Genomic DNA, 14,742 nt, shown 5'->3' with positions numbered 1-14,742 from the left:
GATACATGGAGTAAGTATGGCAACTTGCTTTGTATACTGGGACAAAATGTGTATACTGTATACAAAGTTTGGTTTAGGAGAAATTCAAGAAAAGAGTGAGGATTCAAGAAAAGGCATGTGATATGTTGGGAAGTTAATTTGTAGGTGAAGGCTGTTAAACCAATATTTAGTCACAGGGCCATAATCTATATGTAATGGGGCATGAAGGGCAAAGTGACAAGTAGGCAAATAAGTGTGACAAGAAGGTGACCAGCTTCAGACATGAACCAACCCCTGACCATTTGATTGTAGGGTGTGCCACAAAATGCATTTTTATTGGTTACAAAAAATAGGAGGGATACACTGACATGGGCGGAATGATGTATATCATTTCAACACTACTAGATCACTCTAGTTCCTTCATCACTGATGTCTTAAGACCCTTTGGTTTCAAGTTCCAAATTGTGATCAAGCATTTAGATGGGTTACAGAAACAGAAAAAAACTGGGAAAGTAAAAGTGACCAATTGCACAGAAGAAGAATACTACTGGTCTTGTTGCCTCATCTCTCTTCCTATGGCCTCTAGTTGCTATTACAAAATATGCACATTTAAGCATTTATAGTATTACAGATTTAAGTGAAGGGCTGAAGGATATTAATTGATTTTCTGGCACCTTATCCAAGAATTGAATTTCACTATGTTAATAAATATATATTTAGTGACTGTAAAGTTTATTTTTGTGATAATGTTGTATAGAGATGTAATATTTCCCTTTATTACACTAAACCCAGCCATAAAGCTGTCTCGCTACACCTCCAGTTCTTTATAGAAGTTGATATGAAACTTAATCACACATGGAAATCCAATCTAAGGGCCAAAAACCTAATGCAGGAGAACTCACCACAGGGAATGCTGATTCCCAGCACTATGTCAGCTTGCTTTTATCTTACAAACAGAGATTGTGCCAATTTTGGCTTCATTATATTACACTGGAATTAAACAAGGGGAGTCTGAACTGTCTGAACTTGTAACACTGTAGACTCCATTTTAATCAAATAATTCAGAATTTTAAAACTGACTTCCTTTTTCTCTGTAATAATAAAACAGTACCTGTACTTGATCCCAACTAAGATATAATTACCCCTTATTGGGGGCAGAACAGCCCTATTGGGTTTATTTCATGGTTAAATGATTCCCTTTCTCTGTAATAATAAAACAGTACCTGTACTTGATCCCAACTAAGATATAATTACCCCTTATTGGAGACAGAACAGCCCTATTGGGTTTATTTAATGGTTAAATGATTCCCTTTTCTCTGTAATAATAAAACAGTACCTGTACTTGATCCCAACTAAGATATAATTACCCCTTATTGGGGCAGAACAGCCCTATTGGATTTATTTAATGGTTAAATGATTCCCTTTTCTCTGTAATAATAAAACAGTACCTGTACTTGATCCCAACTAAGATATAATTACCCCTTATTGGGGGCAGAACAGCCCTATTGGGTTTATTTAATGGTTAAATGATTCCCTTTTCTCTTTAATAATAAAACAGTACCTGTATTTGATCCCAACTATCCTTATTGGATGCAAAACAATCCTATTGGGTTTAATTAATGTTTTATTGATTTTTTTAGTAGACTTACGGTATGGAGATCCAAATTACGGAAAGATCCCTTATCCAGAATACCCTTGGTCCCGAGCATTCTGGATTACGGGTCCTATACCTGTACCAGCATATTTAAACAGTAGTGATGAACTGAGCTTAATATGTAACAGTAGCTGCACACAATTAGAACAGTAGGTGGCGCTGTCCATCAGTAATTTACAATTAACTGAGTAAGCAATCTGTCTTGCTGACATTATATGATTATTTTAGAAAAGTTAATTTTTTTGTATGTTTGGGTTTTCTTTTTTATGTCATTTATTGATTCAGTGGCGAGGATAGCAAAAGATAATCGGATGCTGAAAGAGGTTTTGCCAACTCATGTAATTATATTTAATATAATGCTGTTATTCTGAACAGTGATTATTTCGTACCTTGTTAACTAAATTAAGTGCTGGAGCTGCCAAGAGATAAAGCAACTTGCCCAGGGCTAAAATGAGGTGTATAGAAACTCAGGTCTTCCTGGGTTCCAGTTACTAAGATTGTTTATAAATGTATCACAAATGGTTTCATTAGGAATATCTTTAATATTTTCTTTAAAAATCACATACAAACATATGAGGTTATTTAATAGGTTATTTAATATTTGCCCATAAGCAGTAACCTATGGGAAACAATCAGCAGGATCCCTGTGCGGATGTTGCGCATTGGGAGACTCTAGTGCTTGTCCTTTTTCTTCTTTCCTCCCTGCAAAATGCATATAAAGAATTAGATCAAAATCATTACAATTTTGGCACCCCCAGTGATGTGTTTCCTTCTCCATTAAGCACACTTGGGGGCCCATTTATCAAAGTCCAAATTTCGGACATTTAAAAGTATGATTGAAAAAATTCGGATTAAATCCAATAATTTCTGATGTGCGTTAAAAGCACAAAAATTTAGCATCGTGGTCGTACGAAAATATCATGGTACGATCCGAAAGTTCCGAAATGTTCATATCCGTACGATCATAAACGGCGCGAAAACCATTCTGTCTTTGAACCTTCAGTGCATCATTTTGGAAGCCTCCCATAGGGCTCAATGGCACTCTGCAGCTCCAACCCGGCCCAAGGAAAGTCTCCCATAGGGCTCAATGGCACTCTGCAGCTCCAACCCGGCCCAAGGAAAGTCTCCCATAGGGCTCAATGGCACTCTGCAGCTCCAACCCGGCCCAAGGAAAGTCTCCCATAGGGCTCAATGGCACTCTGCAGCTCCAACCCGGCCCAAGGAAAGTCTCCCATAGGGCTCAATGGCACTCTGCAGCTCCAACCCGGCCCAAGGAAAGCCTCCCATAGGGCTCAATGGCACTCTGCAGCTCCAACCCGGCCAAGGAAAGCCTCCCATAGGGCTCAATGGCACTCTGCAGCTCCAACCCGGCCCAAGGAATGTCTCCATAGGGCTCAATGGCACTCTGCAGCTCCAACCCGGCCCAAGGAAAGCCTCCCATAGGGCTCAATGGCACCCTGCAGCTCCAACCCGGCCCAAGAAAGTCTCCATAGGCCAGGCCCTGCAGCTCCAATCCGGCCCAAGGAAAGTCTCCCATAGGGCTCAATGGCACTCTGCAGCTCCAACCCGGCCCAAGGAAAGTCTCCCATAGGGCTCAATGGCACTCTGCAGCTCCAACCTGGCCAAGGAAAGTCTCCCATAGGGCTCAATGGCACTCTGCAGCTCCAATCCGGCCCAAGGAAAGTCTCCCATAGGGCTCAATGGCACTCTGCAGCTCCAACCCGGCCCAAGGAAAGTCTCCCATAGGGCTCAATGGCACTCTGCAGCTCCAACCCGGCCCAAGGAAAGTCTCCCATAGGGCTCAATGGCACTCTGCAGCTCCAACCCTGGCCCAAGGAAAGTCTCCCATAGGGCTCAATGGCACTCTGCAGCTCCAACCTGGCCAAGGAAAGTCTCCTATAGGGCTCAATGGCACTCTGCAGCTCCAACCTGGCCCAAGGAAAGTCTCCCATAGGGCTCAATGGCACTCTGCAGCTCCAACCCGGCCCAAGGAAAGTCTCCCATAGGGCTCAATGGCACTCTGCAGCTCCAACCTGGCCAAGGAAAGTCTCCCATACGGCTCAATGGCACTCTGCAGCTCCAACCTGGCCCAAGGAAAGTCTCCCATAGGGCTCAATGGCATTCTGCAGCTCCAACCCGGCCCAAGGAAAGTCTCCCATAGGGCTCAATGGCACTCTGCAGCTCCAACCCGGCCCAAGGAAGTCTCCCATAGGGCTCAATGGCACTCTGCAGCTCCAACCCGGCCCAAGGAAAGTCTCCCATAGGGCTCAATGGCACTCTGCAGCTCCAACCCGGCCCAAGGAAAGTCTCCCATAGGGCTCAATGGCACTCTGCAGCTCCAACCCGGCCAAGGAAAGCCTCCCATAGGGCTCAATGGCACTCTGCAGCTCCAACCCGGCCCAAGGAAAGCCTCCCATAGGGCTCAATGGCACTCTGCAGCTCCAACCCGGCCCAAGGAAAGCCTCCCATAGGGCTCAATGGCACTCTGCAGCTCCAACCCGGCCCAAGGAAAGTCTCCCATAGGGCTCAATGGCACTCTGCAGCTCCAACCCGGCCCAAGGAAAGTCTCCCATAGGGCTCAATGGCACTCTGCAGCTCCAACCCGGCCCAAGGAAAGTCTCCCATAGGGCTCAATGGCACTCTGCAGCTCCAACCCGGCCCAAGGAAAGTCTCCCATAGGGCTCAATGGCACTCTGCAGCTCCAACCTGGCCCAAGGAAAGTCTCCCATAGGGCTCAATGGCACTCTGCAGCTCCAACCTGGCCCAAGGAAAGTCTCCCATAGGGCTCAATGGCACTCTGCAGCTCCAACCCGGCCCAAGGAAAGTCTCCCATAGGGCTCAATGGCACTCTGCAGCTCCAACCCGGCCCAAGGAAAGTCTCCCATACGGCTCAATGGCACTCTGCAGCAACTCCAAGTCCTGCATGATTGCCCAACGGCCAAAAGTCTCCCATAGGGCTCAATGGCACTCTGCAGCTCCAACCCGGCCCAAGGAAAGTCTCCCATAGGGCTCAATGGCACTCTGCAGCTCCAACCCGGCCCAAGGAAAGTCTCCCATAGGGCTCAATGGCACTCTGCAGCTCCAACCCGGCCCAAGGAAAGTCTCCCATAGGGCTCAATGGCACTCTGCAGCTCCAACCCGGCCCAAGGAAAGTCTCCCATAGGGCTCAATGGCACTCTGCAGCTCCAACCGGCCAAGGAAAGTCTTCCCATAGGGCTCATGGCACTCTGCAGCTCCAACCCGGCCCAAGGAAAGTCTCCCATAGGGCCTCAATGGCACTCTGCAGCTCCAACCCGGCCCAAGGAAAGTCTCCCATAGGGCTCAATGGCACTTCTGCAGCTCCAACCCGGCCCAAGGAAAGTCTCCCATAGGGCTCAATGGCACTCTGCAGCTCCAACCGGCCCAAGGAAAGTCTCCATTAGGGCTCAATGGCACTCTGGCAGCTCCAACCCGGCCCAGGAAGTCTCCCATAGGGCTCAATGGCACCTGCAGCTCCAACCCGCCCAAGGAAAGTCTCCCATAGGGCTCAATGGCACTCTGCAGCTCCAACCTGGCCCAAGGAAAGTCTCCCATAGGGCTCAATGGCACTCTGCAGCTCCACCCGGCCCAAGGAAAGTCTCCCATAGGCTCATGGCACTCTGCAGCTCCAACCCGGCCCAAGGAAAGTCTCCCATAGGGCTCAATGGCACTCTGCAGCTCCAACCCGGCCCAAGGAAAGTCTCCCATAGGGCTCAATGGCACTCTGCAGCTCCAACCTGGCCCAAGGAAAGTCTCCCATAGGGCTCAATGGCACTCTGCAGCTCCAACCCGGCCCAAGGAAAGTCTCCCATAGGGCTCAATGGCACTCTGCAGCTCCAACCCGGCCCAAGGAAAGTCTCCCATAGGGCTCAATGGCACTCTGCAGCTCCAACCCGGCCCAAGGAAAGTCTCCCATAGGGCTCAATGGCACTCTGCAGCTCCAACCCGGCCCAAGGAAAGCCTCCCATAGGGCTCAATGGCACTCTGCAGCTCCAACCCGGCCCAAGGAAAGCCTCCCATAGGGCTCAATGGCACTCTGCAGCTCCAACCCGGCCCAAGGAAAGTCTCCCATAGGGCTCAATGGCACTCTGCAGCTCCAACCCGGCCCAAGGAAAGTCTCCCATAGGGCTCAATGGCACTCTGCAGCTCCAACCCGGCCCAAGGAAAGTCTCCCATAGGGCTCAATGGCACTCTGCAGCTCCAACCCGGCCCAAGGAAAGTCTCCCATAGGGCTCAATGGCACTCTGCAGCTCCAACCTGGCCCAAGGAAAGTCTCCCATAGGGCTCAATGGCACTCTGCAGCTCCAACCTGGCCCAAGGAAAGTCTCCCATAGGGCTCAATGGCACTCTGCAGCTCCAACCCGGCCCAAGGAAAGTCTCCCATAGGGCTCAATGGCACTCTGCAGCTCCAACCCGGCCCAAGGAAAGCCTCCCATAGGGCTCAATGGCACTCTGCAGCTCCAACCCGGCCCAAGGAAAGTCTCCCATAGGGCTCAATGGCACTCTGCAGCTCCAACCCGGCCCAAGGAAAGTCTCCCATAGGGCTCAATGGCACTCTGCAGTTCCAACCCGGCCCAAGGAAAGTCTCCCATAGGACTCAATGGCACTCTGCAGCTCCAACCTGGCCCAAGGAAAGTCGCCCATAGGGCTCAATGGCACTCTGCAGCTCCAACCCGGCCCAAGGAAAGTCTCCCATAGGGCTCAATGGCACTCTGCAGCTCCAACCCGGCCCAAGGAAAGTCTCCCATAGGGCTCAATGGCACTCTGCAGCTCCAACCCGGCCCAAGGAAAGCCTCCCATAGGGCTCAATGGCACTCTGCAGCTCCAACCTGCCAAGGAAAGTCACCATACCAAAGCTTGAATGAATTACGGAACTTTCGGACTCGTTGCAATAAATACGATTTTGTATGAAAAAGTTGTGGAAATTAACAAAAAAATCGCAGAAAATACGCACAGTTCTAAAACTTAGAAAAAAAAAAGGAATTTTTAGCATTCAGACTCAATCGTACTTTAATGAGTAGGCCCCTTGGTGTGGTCATACACAAGTGCTGTGTTTGGAATGCACATACCTATACAGAACTATCAATACAATAATCAATATAACATACACGGATTTCAAAAGCCACAAAGAGCCCTTTCTACAACGGAATATAGAACTGGGCTACAAGACGGCTATACCTACATGTCTAACAACCTTTCTCTAGGAAGTGATGTTGCTTATTGTTTCTTTGCAACATACACAATTATATATCACTGGGCTGATATACTAACATAGGTGCTAAATTGCACTCAGTTGTCCATAGTAACATCATATCTTTGCTTTTATTAACTTGAGGCCTAACTTGTGATAGACCCATCAAAATTAATTTCTGACTTAATTGGTTGACATGGGTAACTACACAAGGCCAAGTTAGCACCTATGATAGTAAATCAAACTTCCCTTATCTGTTGGCCACCCAATGATATAATGAACAAAGAGAACAAGAGCCTGGATATATTGCTAGATAGACTATATGCTTTTTTTTTAATTTTGGGGAAAGATGAAAAATGATTAATCAATACAGAATGTAAAACTTACATCAGAGTCACTGTCAGAGCTGGAGCTACTGTCACACTTTTGTCCTTCCTAGAACAGAAGAACAGAACAGACAATCAGATCACTATCTTGGTACAAAAGCACTAATGTACCACTCATATACCACTTACATACAGACACTGGTACATAATAAATGAGCCATTGAAGGCACCCAAGCAAAATCTCTGTTCAGGGCTGAATCGGCAGAAGGAGGTAGAATAGGACGTAGTTATTGTTATTGTTTCTACCTCCATATCTGATGATTCAGCCCTGAACATCTGTGGAGGGTGGGAACCATCTTTCATGCAACCAATGATCGCCCAATAGATCAAAAATCACTGCATGTATGGCCACCTTTACTTTAACTTCTGCTGCCCAGTGTATCAGGGTATCCAATGAGCCTTAGGGCTCTGGCACACGGGGAGATTAGTCGCCCGCGACAAAACTCCCTGTTCGCGGGTGACTAATCTCCCCGAGTTGCCATCACCTGCCACCCCACCGGCGAAAATGTAATTCGCCGGTGGGATGGCACACGCGGCGGCGTGATTTCGGCAAATCGCCAAAGTTGCCTCGCGAGGCTTTTTCGGCGATTTGCCGAAATCATACCACCACGTGTGCCATCCCACCGGCGACTCCCCGTGTGCCAGAGCCTTTAGAAGACACGTCATTCTGCCTAAAGGTCCCCATACACTATAAGATCCGCTCGCTTGGCGATGTCGCCAAGCGAGCGGATCTTCACCCGATATCCCCACCTACGGGTGGGCGATATCGGGTAGCAAGTGGCTTGGGGTTTGGGGCCAAACGATCGGATTACATTTGCGGCCATGGGGCAGTCGGTTCGGGGGCCACATCAACGAGCCGATGCGGTCCCCGATCCGACCGGATTTTCTAACCTGCCCGATCGAGATCTGGCCAATTTCAGGCCAGATATCGGTCGGCCAGGCAGCTCTGTTCTGCCCATACACGGGCCGATTAGCTGCCGAATCGGTCCAACGGACCCATATCGGCAGCTATAGTCGGCCCGTGTATGGGCACCTTTACACTGCAGTTTTCCAGGGTGTTCAAGAGAAGGTAATTAGAACAGAGACTCTAATCACCTTCTCTTGAACATCTGGCAAAACTGTAGTGTTATGGTGGCCATACGGGCCGATTGTAGCTGCAATATCGGTCCCTTAGACCTATTCAGCAGCTTATCGGTCGTTTGGCCCTAAATTTGCCCAATATCGCCTACCCGTAGGTGGGGTTATCGGGAGAAGATCCGCTCGCTTGGCAACCTCGCCAAGGGAGCAGATCTTAATGTGTATGGGGACCTTAAGAGAGAAGGAGGTGTCTCCTAAGGCTCACTGGATACCCTGATACACTGGGCCCATCAAAGTAACTAAATATAAATATTAAATAGTATAGGTGTTTATATACAGTAGGCCCCTACCCCGGCCATCCCACCGGCGACTTACATGTTCGCTAGTGGGATGGCAGGGGTAGGCAATTTGGGGAGATTAGTCGCCAGCGAACAGGGAGTTTTGCCGCGGGCGACTAATCTCCCCGTGTGCCAGAGCCCTAAAAAGAAAAAAATAATCACCTTTTTCTCTTTCTTTTTTTTCTCCTTTTTGCCCTTTGCCTCTCCGTGCTTTTTGTCTTTATCTTTGTGCTTATCTTTGTCTTTGTCTTTGTCTTTGTCGTCTTTTCCAAACACTGAAACAGATTTTAATCGAATTCACTGACATTCGTTTTGACTATATGTTTAAAACAAATCCAGTTTATTTTAAACCTATATAATAGTTTAGTTTGGGTGCAACTGTGTCAGTTTTAACAGAAAAAACAATGTACAAGCTCTCAAATTAGTTGTGTTTCATGTTGATATACATGTATGGGACCCTTTATCCAGAATGCTCGGGGGGGTTTCTAGATAAGGGATCTTTTCATAATTTGAATCTCCTACCTTAAGTCTACTTAATAAATTGTTTAAACAGTAATTAAACCCAATAGGCTTGTTTTGGCTCCAATAAGGATTAATTATATCTTAGTTGGGATCAAGTACAGGTACTGTTTTATTATTACAGAGAAAAGGGAATCATTTAACCATTAAATAAACCCAATAGGGCTGTTCTGCCCCCAATAAGGGGTAATTATATCTTAGTTGGGATCAAGTACAGGTACTGTTTTATTATTACAGAGAAAAGGGAATCATTTAACCATTAAATAAACCCAATAGGGCTGTTCTGCCCCCAATAAGGGGTAATTATATCTTAGTTGGGATCAAGTACAGGTACTGTTTTATTATTACAGAGAAAAGGGAATCATTTAACCATTAAATAAACCCAATAGGGCTGTTCTGCCCCCAATAAGGGGTAATTATATCTTACTTGGGATCAAGTGCAGGTACTGTTTTATTATTACAGAGAAAAAAGAAACCAATTTTAAAAATGTGAATTATTTGATTAAAATGGAGTCTATGGGAGATGGCCTTTCCGTAATTCGGAACTTTCTAGATAGAGGGTTTTACGGATAAGGGGTCCGATACCTGTATCAATAATTTCTGCCACCCATCTGTGCCACTTCCTGCTACAGGTATCAGACCCCTTATCCGGAAACCCATTATCCAGAAAGTTTCGAATTACGAAAAGGCCGTCTCCCATAGACTCCATTTTAACCAAATAATTCATGTTTTTAATAATGGTTTCCCTTTTCTCTGTAATAATAAAACAGTACCTGTACTTGATCCCAACTAAGATATAATTACCCTTTATTGGGGGCAGAACAGCCCTATTGGGTTTATTTAATGGTTAAATGATTCCCTTTTCTCTGTAATAATAAAACAGTACCTGTACTTGATCCCAACTAAGATATAATTACCCCTTATTGGGGCAGAACAGCCCTATTGGGTTTATTTCATGGTTAAATGATTCCCTTTTCTCTGTAATAATAAAACAGTACCTGTACTTGATCCCAACTAAGATATAATTACCCCTTATTGGGGGCAGAACAGCCCTATTGGGTTTATTTAATGGTTAAATGACTCCCTTTTCTCTGTAATAATAAAACAGTACCTGTACTTGATCCCAACTAAGATATAATTACCCCTTATTGGGGGCAGAACAGCCCTATTGGGTTTATTTAATGGTTAAATGATTCCCTTTTCTCTGTAATAATAAAACAGTACCTGTACTTGATCCCAACTAAGATATAATTACCCCTTATTGGGGGCAGAACAGCCCTATTGGGTTGACAGAGTTTGAAACAGGGAGCCTGAGGAAGCAGGGGGGAACAGGAGGATGAAGGGGGGAGCTGGAAGAAGCAGCTGGGAGCCTGCCATAGTATGAGGACACGGGGGGAGGACTTTAATTTGGCCCCCCAAGAGTCTGTGGTACCATGAACTGGCCCCCTGCTTAAAAAGTTTCAGGACCCCTGTTATAAACAATTACTTATGATGTCACAACCAGTCCAATGTACGTGTATAGCTATTATTTGTCAAATATCTGTGTTTTCAGGCAGATGGAGTTTTATTAGATGTACCCCGTATAACTGATTGCATCTTGTTTGTTATTGGTAATTACCTTTTAGTACACCAGACATTTTCTTATACTGGTCTTAAAGAGCTTCCTTTGGCGACCTGGAAGGGGAATTTAAAATTGTTTAGTTAAAAGTGACACCTCTCTCCGTGACACCTCTCCCTTATACATGTACTTGGCCTGTACCATCAGGCAAAATGATTATAATGCAGAGTGCAGGGGCACCTCAGGGCAGATAGAGTGAGCTGGGAAGGGGCAGCTTAGGCTCAGTGTAGATCATTCCATTGCTATTCTGCATCCATTATAATAACACTAACTGTACATGAGAGGTACACGTGCATGGGTTTAGGGCTTGTTTCACTTCTTTCACTGTGAATTTAACTGATTTGTTAAACATAAGAAACAATGGTGTAACAATATTGCATGTGAGTTTGGTTACTTACTGCCGACCAAATGAACCCAGGTTGGTACCCAGCAGGATATTTGACTTGATTACTGATATGTTCAAACCTGATGTTTCTCACAGTATAAGCTGTGATATTTTCACCAGACGCCGTAGTCAGGGCCGCCATCAGAAATCATGGGGCCCCTCACAACAAAATTTTCTGCCCCACCCACGCCCCACCCCCCAATGGCCCCTCCCATCAGTACAAAGGACACACAGACATGGGCCAGGGCCCCCCTAAAATATTGGTAGCCAGGGGTTACGTTTTGCATTGGTGCCAGGGCAGGGACCCCCTAAAACATTGCTGGTCCTCCCCCAGTGTCCTCATACTATGGCCCACTCCCCGCTGCAGCATCCTCCAGCTCCCCCCTAGCATCCTCCAGCTCCCCCCAGCGTCCTCACCAGCATCCTCCAACTTCCCCTCTAGCACCCTCCCCAACATACTCCAGCTCCCTCCCAGAGTCCTCCCAGCATCCTCCAGCTCCCCACTAGCATCCTCCCCAACATACTCCAGCTCCCTCCCAGAATCCTCCAGCTCCCCCCTAGCATCCTCCACAACATACTCCAGCTCCCTCCCAGAGTCCTCCCAGCATCCTCCAGCTCCCCCCTAGCATCCCCCCAACATACTCCAGCTCCCTCCCAACGTCCTCCCCAACATCCTCCAGCTCCCCCCTAGCATCCTCCCCAACATACTCCAGCTCCCCCCTAGCATCCTCCAGCTCCCCCTGCTCCCCCCAGCACCCTCCTGCTGCGTCCACCAGCTTCCTTCGCCTTCGTCGTCTTGCTATGTCCCCTGGCTCCCCGCTTCATCCACTCTTTTATAAGGTTGTGCCCCGTGCGTACTGATGTCACATGTACGCACGGGGCGCAAGCAATCTAATGACCACCCATAATTCTTTAAAGGGGGCCCGTGCTTAAAAACTATATCACGGCCGTGCCCCCTTTAAAGCGAAGATTGTCCGGGCCCGGGACAACTGTCCCCCCTGTGCCTCCCTGATGGCGGCCCTGGCTGTAGTACAGTCAGTCTGAATGGACTTCAATACAATGTTCTATGTATCTGTCTTTTGGGACTCATGTACGAGCTTAGATTTTGCTCACCATAGTGGCCACTGATGGCTGCCTCACCTTATAACTGATGTTAAAGTATTCATTAATTACCTTATTTGTTGTGCACTTTTCCAGTTTAAATTCTACCTGGTAGTTGGAGGTCACTGGACCAAGAAACCAAAAAATGTTTCATGTTGAGGCTACCTTTTCATAGTTATTGTTTTGTATGTTTCAGTAGAAGCCCTGTCCTATTCCTCTTCTACTCTAGACAGGGGTGGGCCAAGCCGACCGGGTGCCCTAGGCAATGGTCGGGCAATGACTAAAGTGAGTGGGCTAGGGGTAGGCAGGAGAGGCTGCCTGGCACCCCCCAATCGTTGCGCCCTAGGCAGCTGCCTCTTCTGCCTACCCCTAGTTCCGGCCCTGACTCTAGATTCCAAACTGATGCCTGGTTGCTAGTGCCAGTAGGACCTTAGCAAACAAATAGCTGTTGCAAGTTACAAACTGGAGAACTGCAGAATAGAAAGTTAGGATACCATTGTCTTTATCATACTAGAAGTTCTGAAGAGTTACATAGTGCCATTGTGATTGGATTAGTGGAAGAGTACAGATGCTGAGGATTTCCCATACCAGTCCGTTGAACTGAAGAAGCTGCTCGGATGAGTAGTGAAACGTCTTCAATGATTACTTAACAAGTCCAGTTGCTTTAGATTTATTTATACTAGATATACAATGACCTGGATGAATGAAAATCTTCATAGTCATAATAAAAGTTAATATTAAGGTGATCCGCAGTGAGTTTTTTGAGTACAAATTTACAAATAGATGCTGTGTTTTCCACAACTAAATATGTCCCTTGCTATGTTTTTTCCCTATTAATAACATTAAGTAAAGTTTTTACCACCCACACCTGTAAAATACTTCCCAGGTTGCAACCCTATTCTATTGGCTGAATGGCCAATAATCCAGATGAGTGATCTCCAGCTTGCACAATTCCAAAGTACAGACCCTGATTTGTGGAAAAGACACATAGGCCCGGGCCTAGGGTGGCAAAGTTTTAGGGGTAGCTATATAGAAGTTGACACAATTGTAGGGAGAAAGGGGTGCACACACGTTCAGGTCGGCTCTCGCATGGGAGGGGGGCATTCACAGGCTGGCCTAGAGGCACATACATTTAAAATCAGGCATTGCCAAATTAAATAATTGGGCTCAATATGTGCAATTCCAGTGGCATTTGTTTAGGCAATGGAAGGCGGAGATGCTGGCTATATCCAGTTTAGAGCAAAGAAGAAGAAAATCTATAGATAAAGTAATGTTCTTTCATATAAGGACAGCTTGTTGTATAACTGCGGAAGTATTACATTTCTGGAAAGGTTCTGACTTGCCCAGTCCTGCTATGTAATACCCTGCGGGCTTCAGTTTTTTTTTTGCCTTGTGAAAAACATCACACAAAAATCCATGTTGTTTTACATTAACTCAAAAAAAGAGTACAAAAAAAATGGGTGCAAACTGCCCCTATACAGCCTTGCCCACCCTTAGCAGCCATGGGTAGAGGTATTCATCTCCCATGAATAAATACAAAGCTCCTAGGTTTTGGGCAGTGCTTTATTCATCACGGGCAGGCTGGGTTACCACCCTTAAAAATGGATCATCTCAATTAACAATTGTGTAAATCAAAAAGCACTAATTAATACTTATCCCTTTCATGATAGGGATAGAACATTGGTCCCATCATTATATACATTATTAATGCCAAAAAATGTTGCTTTAAAACAGTGTTTTTGGGCTACAGCTTCTGTACTGCACCAACGTTTATGTTGAGCAACACGGTCACAGAATGTTTATTTCCCCTTTAATATACTGGCTGATTCTTCTGCTTTCACTATTCAAGTCTGGTCTTATGGGTCAGACCCAAAGGGCAGAATTAAATCATGTAACACTTTTTTCCATAGCCGGTGGTCGCTGATCTGTATTTTGTCTTGAATTGGCCTTTGCCATGTTTTAAAATCCATAACTACCAGGGCACAGACTGGAAAGGGACAGACAAAATAGCAAAGTGGAATATGAAAAATAAGGAGAAACTCATAGCAGAATAGTTGTTATTATTACCTGTGGGTGGGATCCAGGCAGTTATGAAGAAACCACTGCTCCTCTCAGTGCTATTAGATATCTGATAACTATAAAAGCACCTCTGCAAATATGACTGCAGGAATACATGGCAAACTGGGTGGGTGCTTAAAAGCCAACTCCCAGGAAACAGGTTATACTGGCAAGACTTCTATCCCTACTAGGCATTCCCAGTAGCCTTTGTACTTTCTAAATGATAAATCTTGCCCAGTTACAGTTGTACTAGTCAGTTGGTGTATCTTCATAATCCCGTATCATATATAATAATAAATATATAATGTGGTTATGTCAAGAGGGAGTTAATAAACTGTAAGCCTTTGCAGCAGGGCCCTTATTACCTACTTGTATGTCTGCATGTCAATTATTATGTTGCATTATGTACAGGGCATTG

The 14,742-nt window shown here is 46.2% G+C and overlaps 1 long non-coding RNA gene across 1 annotated transcript; it reads right to left on the bottom strand.

Annotated features, from left to right (window-relative positions):
* Positions 1 to 2,155: 2,155 nt before the first annotated feature.
* LOC101730684 lies at positions 2,156 to 14,440 on the bottom strand. Its single transcript, XR_004221905.1, has 5 exons — positions 14,334 to 14,440; positions 10,781 to 10,836; positions 8,806 to 8,918; positions 7,230 to 7,277; positions 2,156 to 2,335 (listed from the first exon to the last, which is right to left on the bottom strand). It is a non-coding gene; the product is annotated as an uncharacterized LOC101730684 (long non-coding RNA).
* Positions 14,441 to 14,742: the final 302 nt, after the last annotated feature.

The sequence above is a fragment of the Xenopus tropicalis genome, chromosome 3 (assembly GCF_000004195.4).
Source record: "Xenopus tropicalis strain Nigerian chromosome 3, UCB_Xtro_10.0, whole genome shotgun sequence".
NCBI classification, from domain to species: domain Eukaryota; kingdom Metazoa; phylum Chordata; class Amphibia; order Anura; family Pipidae; genus Xenopus; species Xenopus tropicalis.
Note: the sequence above shows the minus strand (reverse complement) of the source record. Positions and strands in the feature narration are given on the sequence as shown.